The 16,158-nt window shown below is 45.3% G+C and overlaps 1 protein-coding gene across 1 annotated transcript in view; it reads left to right on the top strand.

Moving 5' to 3' along the window:
* The first annotated feature begins 12,742 nt into the window (after nucleotides 1-12,742).
* LOC115127849 (G-protein coupled receptor 22-like) overlaps nucleotides 12,743-16,158 on the top strand; it is a 20,242-nt gene continuing 16,826 nt past the window's right edge. The window contains exon 1 of the mRNA XM_065022297.1: nucleotides 12,743-13,599. The gene's annotated coding sequence lies outside the window, so the exon portion shown is untranslated. The remainder of the gene's footprint in view (nucleotides 13,600-16,158) is intronic.

The following is a 16,158-nucleotide window of genomic DNA, read 5'->3' as shown; positions in this document are numbered from 1 at the left end:
CTACAATAACTCAACCCTAGTCTTCGTGCAGATTTGCGGTGGGAATTTATGCACTGTAGCCCGCTGGCAAGGAAATAGAACTCCCCAGCATGCTGGCAAATTCCACCAAGCCACGGATGTGCCCCCGAGACAACTGCTCAGTCCACAGACACCACACAAAAATAACAAACATTAACCATGCCCAACATATTCCAAAAAATGAAACACGTCGCTAAACCTATCAGGGGAAAAAGGCTATAGCTCCGGGTAGCAAGTTCCACTACCCTACCCAAATCTCCCACCGAGGTACACAGCAGATTACTCACCGCAGACTGACGTCCCAACAGAAAGTAGAACAAGAGTTTCCAGGCTAGGCAGGGCCTGGAATCTAACCATTATCTCTCCAACGCAGCACACAAACCAAACAACAAAGAAAACCAATACTGGGCCTATCAAACTCAAACCAAACACGTACCTCCACGGTCTCCCAAACCAATAGTTCAAAGATCCCGGATGAGCCCCCACTTGTCACAAACCGGCTCAAAGCCTGTAACAAAGGGAGACAACGTGGAGATAAGGAGTAACAAAATATATATTTATTAACTAAAGCAACTAAGGAAAATATACAATGGTGTGTGTAATCAGTAATCAGTAGTATAAGTGAGTGTTTTGCATGCATGAATGTGATAATGCAGGGTGTTGAAAGGTGCCAAAGCAAACAAACAAAAGGCCACCAAGAACCACAACACAATCTACAAAGGTGTCTGCATGGAGAGAGTCTCCTCCATGAATGTGGAAGAGGTCTATTTATCCTGGGAGACACCTGGCCCAGGTGTTTCCCATGAAGCTGACGACCCTCCCAACTCCGCCCACCGGCATCCTAATAAGGAAACAAGAACAAAGACAGAATACTGCAGACAGAGTGGGAGGGTCGTCACATCATGATTTATTAATAGTACTGAACAACAAACACAACAAATGAAACCAAACCAGTTCTGTCTGGTGCAGACACAAAAACAGAAAACAACTACCCACAAGACACAGGTGGGAAAAGGCTACCTAAGTATGGTTCTCAATCAGCGACAACGATAGACAGCTGCCTCTGATTGAGAACCACACCCGGCCAAACACACAGAAATAGAAAACATAGAACACAAAAACATAGAATGCCCACCCCAACTCACGCCCTGACCTAACCAAAATAGAGACATGAAAAGGATCTCTAAGGTCAGGGCGTGACAAAAGGGCTTTCCCTCTACTTAAATAATGCATCTTAGCAGAGAAGAATGCAACCTTAGGTCCAATAATCTCATGTTTGGAAACTGCCACAAAACAGCCATATATATCATAGTGCAACATTAAAGAGTTCTATTGTCTGTGCTTGGCTGTGTGATACCAATGTGCTTGACTGTCTGTCTTTGTAGTCATTGGCAGAGCATTTCTCCTGAGAAGGGAATTCCTCATCTATTGTGTGTCCCCCGGCTACTAAACACATGGATTAAACCTCTGTGTGTGTGTGTGTGTGCGTGTGTGTGTGCGTGTGTGTGTGTGTGTGTGTGTGTGTGTGTGTGTGCGCGTGTGTGTGTGTGTGCGTGTGTGTGTGTGTGCGTGCGTGCGTGTGTGTGTGTGTGTGTGTGTGTGTGTGTGTGTGTGTGTGTGTGTGTGTGTGTGTGTGTGTGTGCATACATGCTTGCGTGTGTTTGGTTGGAGTCGGTGGGTAGTGAGTCTGGTAAGCCAACTGGACCAGAGGATTATACCAGTAGAGACAGGATGGCAGCCCTAACCTAGTGGGAACACAAACGCACGCACGCACACATGCACACACGCACGCGCACGCGCACACACACACACACACACACACACACACACACACACACACACACACACACACACACACACACACACACACACACACACACACACACACACACACACACACACACACACATACCAGAGGCCGGATGGCTGGTTGGGCCTATAGCCTAAAGTGACAACACAAAAACACAGGGTCTGGGGGGGACGGATGTGGCCTTTCACTAACAGTATCCTTGGAACGAGGCTGTTTATTTGTCCTGATGCAAAGTTTAGAGTCCATTGACCCAATAACCCTCCTGGTTATTTCAGTCGTAAACAAACCGGACGTTTGCGTCATGATATCTTGAGTTGGACAGAGGTTATGTTACTATCTTTGGCAACAACAGTAGATTCTCTTAGTTATCATGACCTGTTATTGTAGGTGCATCCCAAACGGAACCCTACTACTCATACTTCTGACCAGAGCACTATGGGGAGTAGTGCACTACCTCTGACCAGAGCACTATGGGGAGTAGTGCACTATGTAGGGAATAAGTTGCCATTTGGGACATAACCTTTGGGACATAACCTTGACTGTGAAACTGATCTGCTGAGGTTTGAGTGCTCTGAGGGCTGTGTGGAAACACACACATGTGTGTACGTGTGCCTGCATGCAACCACTTCAGGATGTGTGTGTGTGTGTGTGTGTGTGTGTGTGAGTATGCTTGCAAGGGTGTGCGTATGCGTGCCTGAGTGCTGGGGGTTCTCTACTTTACAGAATATGCTTCCCCAGAGGTCCACTACTTGTCGTCCTCTGTGTGAGGACATCCCCCTGTGTTCCCCATTCGTTCCCCTGCCTTGTGTTCCCCATTCGTTCCCCTGCCTTGTGTTCCCCATTCGTTCCCCTGCCTTGTGTTCCCCATTCGTTCCTCTGCCTTGTGTTCCCCATTCCTTCCCCTGCATTGTGTTCCCCATTCGTTTCCCTGCCTTGTGTTCCCCATTCCTTCCCCTGCCTTGTGTTCCCCATTCGTTTCCCTGCCTTGTGTTCCCCATTCCTTCCTCTGCCTTGTGTTTCCCATTCGTTCCTCTGCCTTGTGTTCCCCATTCGTTCCCCTGCCTTTTGTTCCCCATTCGTTTCCCTGCCTTGTGTTCTCCATTCGTTCCTCTGCCTTTTGTTCCCCATTCGTTCCTCTGCCTTGTGTTCCCCATCCGTTCCCCTGCCTTTTGTTCCCCATTCGTTCCTCTGCCTTGAGTTCCCCATTCGTTCCCCTGCCTTGTGTTCCCCATTCGTTTCCCTGCCTTTTGTTCCCCATTCGTTCCTCTGCCTTGTGTTCCCCATTCGTTCACCTGCCTTGTGTTCCCCATTCGTTCCCCTGCCTTGTGTTCCCCATTCGTTCCTCTGCCTTGTGTTCCCCATTCCTTCCCCTGCCTTTTGTTCCCCATTCGTTCCTCTGCCTTGTGTTCCCCATTCGTTCCCCTGCCTTGTGCTCCCCATTCGTTCCCCTGCCTTGTGTTCCCCATTTGTTCCTCTGCCTTGTGTTCCCCATTCCTTCCCCTGCCTTGTGTTCCCCATTCGTTTCCCTGCCTTGTGTTCCCCATTCCTTCCCCTGCCTTGTGTTCCCCATTCGTTCCTCTGCCTTTTGTTCCCCATTCGTTCCTCTGCCTTGTGTTCCCCATTCGTTCCTCTGCCTTTTGTTCCCCATTCGTTCCTCTGCCTTGTGTTCCCCATTCCTTCCCCTGCCTTGTGTTCCCCATTCGTTCCTCTGCCTTGTGTTCCCCATTCCTTCCCCTGCCCTGTGTTCCCCATTCGTTCCTCTGCCTTGTGTTCCCCATTCGTTCCCCTGCCTTGTGTTCCCCATTCGTTCCCCTGCCTTGTGTTCCCCATTCGTTTCCCTGCCTTGTGTTCCCCATTCGTTCCTCTGCCTTGTGTTCCCCATTCGTTCCTCTGCCTTGTGTTCCCCATTCGTTCCTCTGCCTTGTGTTCCCCATTCCTTCCCCTGCCTTGTGTTCCCCAGTCGTTCCTCTGCCTTGTGTTCCCCATTCGTTCCCCTGCCTTGTGTTCCCCATTCGTTCCTCTGCCTTGTGTTCCCCATTCCTTCCCCTGCCTTGTGTTCCCCATCCGTTCCCCTGCCTTGTGTTCCCCATTCGTTCCTCTGCCTTGTGTTCCCCATTCGTTCCCCTGCCTTATGTTCTCCATTCCTCCCCTGCCTTGTGTTCCCCATTCGTTTCCATGCCTTGTGTTCCCCATTCCTTCCCCTGCCTTGTGTTCCCCATTCGTTCCTCTGCCTTTTGTTCCCCATTCGTTCCTCTGCCTTGTGTTCCCCATTCGTTCCTCTTCCTTTTGTTCCCCATTCCTTCCCCTGCCTTGTGTTCCCCATTCGTTCCTCTGCCTTGTGTTCCCCATTCGTTCCCCTGCCTTATGTTCTCCATTCCTCCCCTGCCTTGTGTTCCCCATTCGTTCCTCTGCCTTGTGTTCCCCATTCGTTCCCCTGCCTTGTGTTCCCCATTCGTTCCCCTGCCTTGTGTTCCCCATTCGTTCCTCTGCCTTGTGTTCCCCATTCGTTCCCCTGCCTTGTGTTCCCCATTCGTTCCCCTGCCTTATGTTCTCCATTCCTCCCCTGCCTTGCGGTGCCGACGTTCCCACGCCTCGAGCGACGCTCTTTGACTCGGCAGCTAATGGCTTACGTAAACAGATCCTTCTACTGTGACAGGAAGTCACCCAAATGCTATGAACACGCACACACACACACACTCGGATCCCAGTGGTCAGTGTTAACTATCTGATCAGAATCTCTGCTTTATTTCACCAACCTCCTGCTGCTTACTGTGGAGGCCTTTGAATCACTGGCTCCTGTCATACCATGGAACATGAAATGCTGTATAGTCCTACAGTATACAGTATCTGGTCCTGTTTGACTTAGTTGGTTAAAACGGTACCAGACAAGGTTGTTGGTTCAATTCCTGCAGGGATTACATCCGCAAATGAACAAATATATGCACTTACTGTACTGTAATTTTATTTGGATAAAAGCATTTGCTAAGTGACTTGTTCTACTATATTCCAAAGTTACCCTGTATGTACCAAACGTTTTTTGTGTTAAATCTAAGCCGCATGGGCACACTTCTTTGTATCTAATTGCTTATAGTGTCTTTTTGCTCGAAGCAGGTACATTATAACTCTTTCTATAATGAAATGGGTGGATACACAAGGCTCATGACAGAGTGGACTGGTGGACCGATACGGCCAGAGAAAGAGAGAGAGAGAGAGAGAGAGAGAGAGAGAGAGAGAGAGAGAGAGAGAGAAAAAGAGAGAGAGAGAGAGAGAGAGAGAGAGAAAAAGAGAGAGAGAGAGAGAGAGAGAAAGTGAGAGAGAGAGTCTCCAGTATTTATGCTGCAGTAGTTTATGTGTCGGGGGGCTAGGGTCAGTTTGTTATATCTGGAGTACTTCTCCTGTCCTATTCGGTGTCCTGTGTGAATCTAAGTGTGCGTTCTCTAATTCTCTCCTTCTCTCTTTCTTTCTCTCTCTCGGAGGACCTGAGCCCTAGGACCATGCCCCAGGACTACCTGACATGATGACTCCTTGCTGTCCCCAGTCCACCTGGCCATGCTGCTGTTCCAGTTTCAACTGACCTGAGCCCTAGGACCATGCCCCAGGACTACCTGACATGATGACTCCTTGCTGTCCCCAGTCCACCTGGCCATGCTGCTGCTCCAGTTTCAACTTCCACCTGACTGTGCTGCTGCTCCAGTTTCAACTGTCCTGCCTTATTATTATTCGACCATGCTGGTCATTTATGAACATTTGAACATCTTGGCCATGTTCTGTTATAATCTCCACCCGGCACAGCCAGAAGAGGACTGGCCACCCCACATAGCCTGGTTCCTCTCTAGGTTTCTTCCTAGGTTTTGGCCTTTCCAGGGAGTTTTTCCTAGCCACCGTTTTTCTACACCTGCATTGCTTGCTGTTTGGGGTTTTAGGCTGGGTTTCTGTACAGCACTTTGAGATATCAGCTGATGTACGAAGGGCTATATAAATACATTTGATTTGATTTGATTTGAGAGAGAGAGAGAGAGAGAGAGAGAGAGAGAGAGAGAGAGAGAGAGAGAGAGAGAGAGAGAGAGAGAGAGAGAGAGAGAGAGAGAAACACCAGTCCAGCCAGTATGTGTAAATCAGGTACAAAACAACGTCTGTGCGGGTGACATCAATTCATTTTCTCAATGGAATATAAAGCTACTTTAGCTTACAGTACAACCGGTGTAAACATTTACATCAAATACAATTTGAAGACTTTAAAATATATGGGGGGGTTTGCTCTAGCCGGACTGGAGTGCCAGATGTTCCAAGACCTCGGGTAAGATCCATCAAAGATGTTTAAAATGATTTTGAATAGTATTTCAACCCAGGTCTATTCCTTGTGTGGGATGAGTATTTCCAATTACTCTCTTCCGTCAACTGTGTGACATATGAACAGTAAGATCATTTACCAACGAGGTGTCCACCAGTACTGTGTTCATATTCCATCAGGAGGACTTTTTAATCCTAATGGATTTCATGTTATCTTAGACGATGCACTAACATTTCATAAGGGGGGGGCTGGATACACATTTCATCAGCATCATGTAACTGATCCATCACAGGAGGTATTGAGGGTGGAGGGACATTTATACAGTAGTAGAGAGGATCAGATTTGAGAGGATCAGTCTCTTCTTGTCTCTTACATTTACATTTACATTTAAGTCATTTAGCAGACGCTCTTATCCAGAGCGACTTACAAATTGGTGCTTTCACCTTATGACATCCAGTGGAACAGCCACTTTACAATAGTGCATCTAGGTCTTTTCATCTCTTCTTGTCGCTTATCATCTCTTCTTGTCTCTTATCGTCTCTTCTTGTCTCTTCTTGTCTCTTATCATCTCTTCTTGTCTCTTGTCGTCTCTTCTTGTCTCTTATCGTCTCTTCTTGTCTCTTATCGTCTCTTCTTGTCTCTTATCATCTCTTCTTATCTCTTATCGTCTCCATGTCTCTTCTTGTCTCTTATCGTCTCTTTTCTTGTCTTTTATTTTCTGTTATCTTTTCTTCTCTCTTTGTTGTGTAGTCTCTTCTCTTCCCTCCGTTCCTCTTCCCTGCTCTCCTCTTCCCTTCTCTCCTCTTCTCCACTCTTCTCTCCTCTTCCCTCCTCTTTCCTCCTCTCATCTCCTCTCCTCTTCCCTCCTCTCCTCTCCTCTTCCTTCCTCTCCTCTTCCCTCCTCTCCTCTCCTCCACTCTTCTCTCCTCTTCCATTCTCTTCCCTCCTCTCCTCTCCTCATCCCTCCTCTTACATCCTCTTCCCTCCTTTCCTCTTCCCTCCCCTCCTCTCCTCTTCCCTCCTCTCCTCTCCTCCACCCGTCTCTCCTCTTCCCTCCACCACTCGTCTCTCCTCTTCCCTCCTCCCCTCTTTCCTCCTCTGCTCCACTTTTCCCGCTCTCCTCTTCTCTCCTCTCCTCTCTTCTGCTCTCCTCTGCTCTCCTCTCCTCTGCCCTTTCATCTCTTATCAAAAAATATGGAGCAAGAGAGCCTCTGGAAACATGCCCAAACGCAGCTCGGCCAAATGTCCAATCCTTGGAATGGGGCCAAGAAGTGCAACACCTGCCCCTCCCCCCTTTTCCACTTCCGTTCATGCAGTCTTCTTTAGTTCATTCACATACATTTTCAGGAGAGGAGAGATTAATCCATTTAGAAAGTGGATGATCCTTGCAGTACATGAATACAAATAACGATAAACCCTGTTGGAATAGTCAATGTAGTGGCGGGCCCAGCCCCCGAAGTGACTCTTTACATTGATGCAATAATTAATTTCTGTTGTCTTAGGAATGCTGCATTATCTCACCAACCTCTGACATCACTTTTATCAACACCTGACGTACAAGGTTTTATTGTCTTCTTAGGAATTCAGCTTTCTTTGTGTTGCTCTCCAAATTCCCCATTCTCTCACACCTCTGTGATATAGAGGTGCAATTTGTCCTGTAGGTCTGATGATGTGATTGGAAGTTAACTCAACAGTATTATATTGGTCAACAACTCAGATGTTCTAAAAGTGTTTCATCTTCTGTCTTCTTTGTTCCCGACCTGCTGCGATGGGATACTCTCTCTCCCTCTCTAATCATGTTTAGATGATTAATGCCTTAATATCATGTATGTGAATCCTTCATTTTATAAAGACATTCCATCTATTTGCTTTCAGTATCCCATGGTCAGATCGTTTTTTTTTATAGTTTTTATCCTGTAACTCAACAATAGTCCTGGTTGCAGATTGTAAAATCATCTTTATGGAGTTAGATAAATATTATAATAATATACTTTGTCATATTAATTGCACAGTCTTATCACAGGGCACATGTATGGTATATATACTATCGTATATGAAATACACTACATTACCAGAAGTATGTGGACACCTGCTCGTCGAACATCTCATTCCAAAAATCATGGGTATTAATTTTGAGTTGGTCCCCCCTTTGCTGCTATAACAGCCTCCACTCTTCTGGGAAGGCTTTCCTCTAGATGTTGGTACATTGCTGCTATAACAGCCTCCACTCTTCTGGGAAGGCTTTCCACTAGATGTTGGAACATTGCTGCTATAACAGCCTCCACTCTTCTGGGAAGGCTTTCCACTAGATGTTGGAACAATGCTGCGGGGACTTACTTCTATTCAGCCACAAGAGCATTAGTGAGGTCGGGCAATGATGTTGGGCGATTAGGCCTGGCAGTCAATGTTCCAATTCATCCCTAAGGTGTTCGATGGGGTTGAGGTCAGGGCTCTGTACAAGCCAGCCAAGTTCTTCCACACTGACCTCGATCAACCATTTCTGTATGGACCTTGCTTGTGCATGTTGAAACAGGAAAGGGCCTTCCCCAAACTTGCCACAAAGCTGGAAGTACAGAATTCTCTAGAATGTCATTGTATTCTGCTGCGTTAAGATTTCCCTTCACTGGAACTAAGGGGCCTAGCCCAAAACCATGAAAATCAGCCCCAGACCATTATTCCTCCTCCACCAAGCTTTACAGTTGGCACTATGCGTTGGGGGGGGGGGGGGGGTAGCGTTCTCCTGGCATCCGCCAAACCCAGATTAGTCATTTGGACTGCCAGATGGTGAAACATGATTCATCACTCCAGAGAACATTTCCACTGGGCCCTATGGCGGCGAGCTTTACACCACTCCAACCGCCCTTGGCAATGGTCATGGTGATGTTAGGCTTGTGTGCGGCTGCTCGGCCCTAGCAACTAATTTCACAGTTATTGTGCTGACATTGCTTCCAGTGGCAGTTTGGAACACGGTAGTGAGTGTTGCAACCAAAGACAGACGATTTTTACTCACTTCAGCACTCGGTGGTCCCGTTCTGTGAGCTTGTGTGGCCTACCACTTCGTGGCTGAGCCATTGTTGCTCCTAGACGTTTCCCCTTCACAATAACAGCACTTACACTTGACTGGGGCAGCACTAGCAGGGCAGAAATTTGACTAACTGACTTGTGGGAATGGTGGCATCCTATGGCGGTGCCACATTGAAAGTCACTAAGCTCTTCAATAAGGCCATTCACTGCCAATGTTTGTCGATGGAGATTGCATGGCTTTGTGCTCGATGTTATGCACCTCTCAGCAACAGGTGTGGCTGAAAAAGCAGAATCCACTAGTTCGAAGGGCTGTCCACAAACTTTTGTATATATAGTATATATTACCCAACTTCATCAATAGCAAATTACATCAAAGTTTATTTCCCTTAAAGATATCTCCTTTATAACTCAAATCCACAGTTCCACAGACATGATGTTCTACTCTGCTGGGGTTCTGGTGTGAAGTGGGCGGCGAGGGATTTAAATAGATAAGACACGCACGTACGTGCGTATGACTTGAGTGTGTGTGTGTGTGTGGTGCAGTATGCATGCTGCAGCAGTCAGATGAAAGTGGTTCTGTAGAAGCCTATGGTTCTGATGCTCAGGCAGATCTCTTGATGTGCAGCAAAACATGAATATGAAAGAAAGCACCCGCCACTGAATTAGAATCAGTAGAATCAGTAGAGTCAGTAGAATCAATAGAATCAATAGAATCAAAATAATCAGTAGAATCAATAGAATCAATAGAATCAAAATAATCAGTAGAATCAATAGAATCAATAGAATCAAAATAATCAGTAGAATCAATAGAATCTAAATAATCAGTAGAATCAATAGAATCAAAATAATCAGTAGAATCAATAGAATCAGTAATCAGTAGAATCAAAATAATCACTAGAATCAATAGAATCAGTAGAATCAATAATCAGTAGAATCAATAGAATCAATAGAATCCGTAGAATCAGTAGAATAAATAGAATCATTAGAATCAGTAATCAGTAGAATCAATAGAATCAGTAGAATTAGTAGAATCAATAGAATCAAAATAATCTGTAGAATCGTTAGAATCAGTAGAATCAATAGAATCAAAATAATCTGTAGAATCGTTAGAATCAGTAGAATCAATAGAATTCAGTAGAATCAATAGAATCGGTAGAATCATAAGAATCAGCTGCAAAGTTATCTGATAAGGGCTGGCTGGGGAAAGTTTGATAAACACACACGAACACGAAGTAGGAACACACATTCAAACACATGCACATACGCACGCACGCATGCACACAAACACACACACACACAAACACACACATACATGAACACACACACACACACAAACACACACACACACACAAACACACACATACATGAACACACACACACACACACAAACACACACACACACAACACACACACACACACACACAACACACACATACATGAACACACACACACAAACACACACATACATGAACACACACACGCACAAGAAGGGGGAAATAAATGGTGGAAAATATCAAACAGAGTCTGAGGACTAAAAGATCAGCAGGCTGCAATATTAATGTCTATAAATTATTAAATACATTCTCTTCTGAACTCCTCTGAAGTTTGAGAAGGCACTGTTTTGAGTGTTTACCAAGGATTCGTCCCAAACGGCACCCTATTCTCTTCATAGTGCACTACTTTTGACTAGGGCAAGTTTAGATTTTTCTCACACAACATGGCATGTGGATGTTCGATGGATGTGGCAGGGCTTGCAAGCCATCATGGATTACAAAAGAAAACCCGCAAGCGGGGCCTACCAGACAAGCTAAATGCCTTGTGTGCTAGTTTCGAGGCAGGCCACACTGAACCATGCATGAGAGCACCAGCTGTTCCAGACAACTGTGTAATCTCGCTCTTGGTAGCTGATGTGAGTAAGACCTTTAAAACTTCGTAGGGCTGCAATCCCGTTAACAGGATTATATGACAATCGCCAGTGAAAGTGCAGGGCGCCAAATTCAAAACAACTGAAATCTCATATTTAAAATTCCTCAAACATACATGTATTTTATACCGTTTTAAAGGTAATCTTGTTGTTAATCCCACCACAGTGTCCGATTTCAAATAGGCTTTACAGCGAAAGCACCACAAACGATTATGTTAGGTCACCACCAATTTCTTTTGCACTCCACACTGCCCTCACCCACCTGGACAAAAGTAATACCTATGTAAGAATGTTGTTTGTTGACTACCGCATTCAACACCGTAGTCCCCTCCAAGTTCATCACCAAGCTCAGGACTCTGGGACTGAACAACTCCATCTGCAACTGGATCCTGGACTTCCTGACGGAACGTCCCTAGGCGATGAGGGTATTCCAATAAAGCATTTTGCCAAGCTGACTATCAACACAGGGCTCCTCAGGGGTGTATGCTAAGTCCCCTGCAGTACTCCCTGTTCACCCACGACTGTCTAGCCTCTCACGACTCATCAAGTTTGCTGACTACACAACGGTGGTAGGAATGATCACCGATGACGAATAGGCAGCCTATAGGGAGGAGGTCAGTGTGGTGCCCCCCGCCCCCCACTATTTTTAAAATAATTTTATTGTCACATACATAGGATAGGTGCAGTAAAATGTGTCAGTTTTACAGGGCCAGCCATAGTGGTACAGTGTATATAGGAATAAACAAGGGTTAAGTCCCTTCATCCAAGGGCACATTGACAGATTTTTTTTCATCTTGTCGGCTCATGTATTCAAATCAGCAAATTTTCGTTTACTGGCCCAACTCCCTAAGCGCTAGGCTACCTGCCACCCTTAAAAACAACCACTCCCTCAACGTCAGCAAGACAAAGAGGCTGATTGTGGACTACAGGAAACGGAGGGCCGAGCAAGCTCACATCCACATCAATGGAGCTGTAGTGGAGTGGGTCCAGAGCTTCAATTTCCTCGTGTCCACATTACTAAGGAATTAACATGGTACACACCCACGCCCACTGTTTACTATCTATGTACTGTATCTACCTCATTTACCTTGTACACCTGCACATCGACTTGTATATAGGTTGTATATAAGTTCTCTTTACTCATTGTGTATATATTATTACTTGTATTATTACGTATTTTACTCTTCTATTATTTATTTATTTATTTGTAGATACCTAACGGTACAAACTGCCTTTTTAATAGACTACCCCATCCCAGAGCATGTCAGGGCCGCTCTGAAAGGAGAAAGGACGGGACCAGAACAAAAGGAAGCGGCTCCCCCTCCAGGCAGGAAAGGGTTAAGCCTATTATAGAAGACCGATCAGGGGAGGGGGAACACTGCAATGCTCTGCAGTGGATAGAGAGGGGGGGGAGAAGGAGAGCGAGATAGAGAGAGAGAGAGAGACAAACAGAGAGAGAGAAGAGAGAGCAGAGAGAGAGAGAGAGAAACAGAGACAGAGAGAGAGAGAGAGAGAGAGAGAGAGAGACAGACAGACAGACAGACAGACAGACAGACAGACAGACAGACAGACAGACAGACAGACAGACAGACAGACAGACAGACAGACAGACAGAGAGAGAGAGTGTAGCAGAGAGAGAGAGAGAGAGAGAGAGAGAGAGAGAGAGAGAGAGAGAGAGAGAGACAGCGAGAGAGAGAGAGAGACAGACAGCGAGAGAGAGAGAGAGAGAGAGAGAGAGAGAGAGAGAGATACTAGGAGCACGTCTGTTTTTACTCCACTCCACACAGTGAGGCTGGAGAGAGCTCATGCCACAGAGTTGATGAGGTGGATAGCTGCTTGTTCACACCACACCGTGTGTGCAGAGACAAAGAGAGGATGAAGACAAGAGAGAGCACGGGAAAATAAAAGAGCAGGATTTTTTTCTGTGGTTATTTTTTTCTCTGTTGTCAAGAGAGACAGATAGACACGGGACGAGAGGAAAAGCAGTCTTTTAGAAAACCCTTACTGCATGGGACACCGACCTCGTTCTAATCCTGGCTTTACTTCTGCCTGGAAGTGAGGAGAAGTAATTGGTTGGAATCTAAGAGCTCAGGTGCTTTGGAGCTTGTAGGATTTCTATAGTACTGGACCAAGACAACAGTACTGGACCAAGACAACAGTACTGGATCAAGGCAACAGTACTGGACCAAGACAACAGTACTGGACCAAGACAACAGTACTGGATCAAGACAACAGTACTGGACCAAGACAACAGTACTGGACCAAGACAACAGTACTGGACCAAGACAACAGTACTGGATCAAGACAACAGTACTGGACCAAGACAACAGTACTGGATGAAGACAACAGTACTGGACCAAGACAACAGTACTGGACCAAGACAACAGTACTGGACCAAGACAACAGTACTGGATGAAGACAACAGTACTGGATCAAGACAACAGTACTGGACCAAGACAACAGTACTGGACCAAGACGGGACAGTACGGGCAGTGGACCAGCTCATCAGCGTCTGTGTGTTTACTCAGCCTGGTGAGTAACCTTATGTTTCCGTTTTGATGGGACAGGGCACGGTTCCATCTAAGGTGTGTTGCAGGAAAGGGTTTTTGATAGCTTGGGTAATTCGATACCAAATACCTCTCTAACACTAAGAAAATATTGGCAACTAGCCTAGTGGTTAGAGCGTTGGACTAGTAACCGGAAGGTTGCAAGTTCAAACCCCCGAGCTGACAAGGTACAAATCTGTCGTTCTGCCCCTGAACAGGCAGTTAACCCACTGTTCCTAGGCCGTCATTGAAAATAAGAATTTGTTCTTAACTGACTTGCCTGGTTAAATAAAGGTAAAAAATAAATAAAAATAATAATAAAAAAATGCCTACACACATTATTGAATTACACACATAAATAAGAGTCTCCCAAAGAAAGAGTCTCCCACTGTAAGTCTCCCACAGTAAGAGTCTCCCAAAGAAAGAGTCTCCCACAGTAAGAGTCTCCCACAGTAAGAGTCTCCCAAAGAAAGAGTCTCCCACAGTAAGAGTCTCCCACAGTAAGAGTCTCCCAAAGAAAGAGTCTCCCACAGTAAGAGTCTCCCACAGTAAGAGTCTCCCAAAGAAAGAGTCTCCCACAGTAAGAGTCTCCCACAGTAAGAGTCTCCCAAAGAAAGAGTCTCCCACAGAAAGAGTCTCCCACAGTAAGAGTCTCCCACAGTAAGAGTCTCCCACAGTAAGAGTCTCCCACAGTAAGCGTCTCCCACAGTAAGCGTCTCCCACAGAAAGAGTCTCCCGTTTCTAAAATGTTTTTAGCATGTAGTTGACAGTTTATTCACTCTCACACACTCTACGATTTCTAAAAGATCCAATATGTTTTTGAATTTCTGTGTTTTTTTTGCAAGTGTATTTGCATACTTCACTGTGTTTGCATACTGCACTGTGTTTGCATACTGCACTGTGTTTGCAGTTGGTAGTCCTACTGCTCTTTCAATATTGACACAAGACCAGTATTTCAAATGTTGGACACCATCAAACACTGCAGGATCAATACACTACACTGCAGGATCAATACACTACACTTCAGGATCAATACACTACACTTCAGCATCAATACACTACACTACAGCATCAATACACTACACTTCAGCATCAATACACTACACTTCAGGATCAATACACTACACTTCAGCATCAATACACTACACTACAGCATCAATACACTACACTTCAGCATCAATACACTACACTTCAGCATCAATACACTACACTTCAGCATCAATACACTACACTTCAGCATCAATACACTACACTTCAGGATCAATACACTACACTTCAGGATCAATACACTACACTTCAGGATCAATACACTACACTTCAGGATCAATACACTACACTTCAGGATCAATACACTACACTTCAGCATCAATACACTACACTTCAGGATCAATACACTACACTTCAGGATCAATACACTACACTTCAGGATCAATACACTACACTTCTATCTTTACTGAAGCAGTTATCTATAATATTCCACTTGTCTAATATCTACTAATAGTCGTGACCAAAAATATTGGCACCCTTTCTTCAAGTAACTCACAATTTTCCCTAACAGTAAGTTGAAATTGGCTAAAATATTTGGTGTCCGCAATTCTTTATTTTACTGTTAATAGTACAGAACCTTTGTTTTTGATTCAGATCTTAATATATCAATTTAAGTCAGAAAATAAACAGAAATGGCATTGACGAAGTGATTGACACCCAACACTTAATATTTGGTAGCACGGCCGTTAGTCAAAATTACTGCAATCAAGCCCTTCCTATAACCATCAATGAGCTTCCTGCACCTCTGTACTGGCAGTTTGGACCCACTCCTCTTGGTCAAACTGCTCCAGTTCTCCCAGATTTGACGGGTGCCTTCTCCCAACTGCTGTTTCCAGATCTCTCCACAAGTTTTCAATGGGATTTAGATCTGGCCTCATTGCTGACCACTTCAGAACAGTCCAGCGTTTTGTCTTGAACCGTTCCCGGGTGCTTTTTGAAGTGTGTTTGGGGTCATTGTCCTGCTGGAAGACCCATGACCTTCGACGGAGACCAAGCTTTCTGACGTTGTAGTAAAAAATGACTTGGTATTCTCCTGATTTCATGATGCCAGGCACACGTTCAAGACACCCAGTGCATCACTGAACCTCTTCCATGTTTGACTGTAGGGAAGGTGTTATTTTCATTGAAGGCTTCATTTTGTTTTCTGTAACCATAGAGATGGTTTGCATTACCAAAAAGCTCTAATTGGGTCTCATATGTCCACAGGACACTCTCCCAGAAGGATATTGGTCTTATTGCCATCTTGGGATTTCTACTTTGTGCGGTACTAGGAGTTATCTATTGGGGCTTAACAATATGAATCAAATCAAATCAAATGTATTTATATAGCCCTTCTTACATCAGCTGATATCTCAAAGTGCTGTACAGAAACCCAGCCTAAAACCCCAAACAGCAAGCAATGCAGGTGTAGAAGCACGGTGGCTAGGAAAAACTCCCTAGAAAGGCCAAAACCTAGGAAGAAACCTGAGAGGAACCAGGCTATGAAGGATGGCCAGTC

This window comes from Oncorhynchus nerka, linkage group LG9a (genome assembly GCF_034236695.1).
Source record: "Oncorhynchus nerka isolate Pitt River linkage group LG9a, Oner_Uvic_2.0, whole genome shotgun sequence".
Lineage (NCBI taxonomy): Eukaryota > Metazoa > Chordata > Actinopteri > Salmoniformes > Salmonidae > Oncorhynchus > Oncorhynchus nerka.
The sequence above is the reverse complement of the archived record's forward strand: the minus strand, read 5'-3'. Positions and strand labels throughout refer to the sequence as shown.